We start from the raw sequence: 4,125 nt of genomic DNA on the forward strand, positions 1-4,125 counted from the left end.
AGCTGGTACCTTAAATGAGCTGGGTGTTGAGGCGGGTGGGTGGGATTGCAGGGGCGGTTTGGGTGGTCTGCACACCCCCTTGGTGGTGCTGTGTTACAGATTTTGTGGGGTACCCTGCTTTTGCACCTCAAGAGTGGCAGTTGGTTTGTGACTGTTTTGTGTCTTCTTGTTTGTAATTTGCCCCAATTGCTCACTTATGCAGTTATTTTTAGTCTCATAGTTTCTTTGTATTCTGTTGCTCAAGAAATGGAGGAGACATTTGTCCAGGTGCAAGCACTCTGGTAAAAGTTTCCAGGTCCCAAGTCCCAGGTCCCAGCCTATCAGAAATAATGACAAAGTGCAAAAATACAAGATTGTGGACGAAGAGTAAGGTTCTTCTTGTTTTTACTCAAGCAAGTTGGGACTCTTAATTCACAGGGTCTTTTGGGAAAATTTATGCTTTATCTCTTTTTCTCTTGAATTTGTTTTTCTGTTGTAGGTTTTGTTTTGAGTACCTTTATTGTTTTCTTCTTTCCTGTTTTTGAACTATGTTCTTATCTTTTTTAAAAATCATGTCCTTTTTCTTTACTAGCTATTTTTTTATTTCAAATTTATTTTTTAATTGAAGGATAATTGTTTTACAGAATTGTGTTGGTTTCTGCCAAACATCAACATGAATGGGCCATCAGTATACATGTGGCCCCTCCCTCTTGAACATCCTCCCTCCCACCTGCCTCTCCATCCCACCCCTCTAGGTTATTACAGAGTCCCCGTTTGAGTTCCCTGAGTCATATAGAAAATTCCCGTTGGCTATCTACTTACATATGGTAATGCAACTTTTCATGTTACTCTTACTAGCTATTTGGAATGTTTATTTCAGTTGTCCTGGTTTTTCGATTTGCTCATTTAAGATGTATTTATCTCTATTATTGTAGCTATATCTCACAAGTCTTTAAATGTAATGTATCCTTTCTCATTCTGTTATTATTTAGAACATTTTTCTTTTCCCTCCAGTTTTATTGAGATATAATTGACATAAACCTGTATGTGTCATATACAAGCTCACTGCATAGATTTGGGGCCTCCCTAGTGTCTCAGACGGTAAAGAATCTGCCTGCAATGCAGGAGACCTGGGTTTGATCCTTGGATTGGGAATATTCCCCTGGATAAGGGAATGGCTCCCCCCTCCAGTATTCTTGCCTAGAGAATTCCATGGATGGAGAAGTCTGGTGGGTACAGTCCATGAGTTCACAAAGAGTTGGACATGACTAAGCAGCTAAACACACACACACACACACACACAGACACACTGCATAAATTTAAGATGTACAGCATAGTGATTTGACTTCCATATGTCATGAAATGATTAGCACGATTAGTTTACTGAACATCCATAATCTCATATAGACACAAAATAAAAAAAAAGAAAAAATTTGTTCTTTGTGATGAGAACTCATGCTTTAATCTCGTAACAACTTTCATGTATAGCATATAGCTGTGTTAGTTATATTAATCATATTGTACACTGGATACTAGTACCTATTTATCTTGTAACTGGAAGTTTGTATCTTTTGACTATTTTCAACATATAAAAATATTACATAATTATTGAATATATTCCACAAGCTGTACATTTCATCCCTGTTATTCATTTATTTTGTAACTGGAAGTTTATATCTCTTAATTTCCCTCACTTATACCTCTTCCCACTGGCAACCGCCTCTTTATTCTCTGTATCTGTGACTCAATTTCTGTTTTGTTATATTTGTTCATTTGTTTTGTTTTTGAGATTCCAGATATACGTGGTATCATACAGTATTGTCTTTCTCTATCTAACTTAGTTCACTTAGTATAATAATCTCTAGGTCCACCTGTGTTGCTGCAGATGGCATTATTTCATTCTTTTTTATGGCTGAGTAATACTCCATTGTGTGTGTGTGTGTGTGTGTATGCTGCATCTTTATTTATTCATCTACCAATACACACTTAGATTGTTTCCATCCAGATCTTATATTTTACATTCATCAGTAAAGAGTGAAACCAGGAAGCAGGAGGCATCCCACCCTTGACCCCAATAAAGGGGGAACTCCAGATCCTTTTCCTAGTTCTCTCTCTCTGTCTACCTGTGACCTCTCCATGTGGTCTCAGGTGTGCCGCATACATTCCAGGACATGTGAGTAATAAGCCTTGATTTTTTTCAAAATTTCCTGGTAGTTATTGCTGAGGATATCTTGCAATTACAGTAAGAACCACAAGGGTCAGCCCAACTAAAATAGTGACTCCATAAAGGAAATGTCTGTGGGGCTCAACATAAGTAGTACAGGCCCAGTTTAATGTCCCCAGGCATTTCTAGTCAGTAGCATCACTATCAATAGGCTGAGACAATATTGTTATTATATATAACACAGTTTCTATCTTGTTATACTTTTTCTTATTTTATACTCTTTGAGTATTTTCCCTGCCCATTAAAAAATATATATATGCATGTGTGTGTTCACACAGGTACATATGTATATACACAACATATATACAAGTGTGTAAATACGTGTATGAGACTTAAAATGTTTAAAAACTGCAATATTCTATCATTTGGATGAAATTCTGATGCCTAAATTTGGATGTTGAGTGTATTTGTATGGCAGTGAGTATTAAAGAAGATTTTGAAGTATTAAGGAAGACCTGGTTTTGAGATCAGGGGTTGAACATTCACTTCTGAAATATCTTTCACAGCTCTGGCTTTTCCTGCCCCAAAAGATCCCCCAGAAGCACCCAGGTACAGTGGTGACCATTCTTGCATTGTGCTGCTGCTGGGCTCAGTCGCTTCAGCATGGCTGACTCTTTGCAACCCCATGGACTGTAGCCCTCCAGGCTCCTCTGTCCCTGGGATTTTCCAGGCAAGAATACTGGAGTGGGTTGCCATTTCTATCTCCAATTCTTGCATCACCCTGGGCTATTTCGGTTGTGTGTTTCTACTTCCTCTACTATAGCAGGAACTCCCTGATCTTAGGAAACCTCATGTTTCACATTTGCAACACAGCGTCAGGCATAGTGTGTAGGTTCAGGACACGTTTTAAATAAACATGAGTATTGAGTCATTGAGCAGATCCCCCTCCCACCCCAAGTCATGGGCAGACGCTCACTCCGTCAAGCTGCTCCCATTCTGATGAAGTGGCATTCTAAACTGACAGTTAAGTCTGCTCCCCACACTACTTAGATGAGCCCTGGGGAGGCGAGCTTTCGTGATTCTTGCATCCTAACTGGACTGACATAGATTCTTTTCATGTGTGACACCCAGTGGTTTTTTTTTAGGAGTATTTTGTATTGTCGTTGTTCTGCTTTCTGAATCTGAAAGTGAGTGGTGGAGGAGATGGGGAAAGAGGGGACAGACTGAGGTTTTTTGCCGGCATGCCTTGATATTCAGTTATTATTTTGACTTTGAGTCAGTAAGCATTAAAGATTGAATGCTAATTCTGAAAGAATTTACAACCTCTAGAGGAAAAATATGAGAACCAAACCCATGTCTTGCTATTTTGAATTTGAATAGTTGAAAGGATTCCCATGCATAGAATTTCACCCAGTTTGTGATTTTGTCATCTTTATTGTTTTTAACATTGCTGATATCTGAAGCTGACTGAAAGGTAGTCTTTTTATTGGCATCTGAGAAGAGAATCATCTTCCAGAACCAACACATCCTTTGTGTGGGAAGTGTTTCCTTTGCTTTTCTCCCCCTACTAGTTTTTGTTTAGAAAAACTGAGTCTTGGTGCATGTGTCAGGCAGGTCTGTTTCAGAGGCGAGTTGAATAGATGGAGTGGCTGGTGTGATTCCTTTTTCTCTTCCTATACCACTTGTTCAGAGAAGGCAATGGCAACCCACTCCAATACTCTTGCCTGGAAAATCCCATGGACAGAGGAGCCTGGTGGGCTGCAGTCCATGGGGTCCCTAAGAGTCGGACACGACTGAGCGACTTCACTTTCACTTTTCACTTTCATGCATTGGAGAAGGAAATGGCAACCCACTCCAGTGTTCTTGCCTGGAGAATCCCAGGGACGGGGGAGCCTGGTGGGCTGCCATCTATGGGGTCGTACAGAGTCGGACACGACTGAAGCAACTTAGCAGCAGCAGCAGCAGCATACCACTTGTTGAAG

The sequence above is a fragment of the Bubalus bubalis genome, chromosome 23 (assembly GCF_019923935.1).
Source record: "Bubalus bubalis isolate 160015118507 breed Murrah chromosome 23, NDDB_SH_1, whole genome shotgun sequence".
NCBI lineage: Eukaryota > Metazoa > Chordata > Mammalia > Artiodactyla > Bovidae > Bubalus > Bubalus bubalis.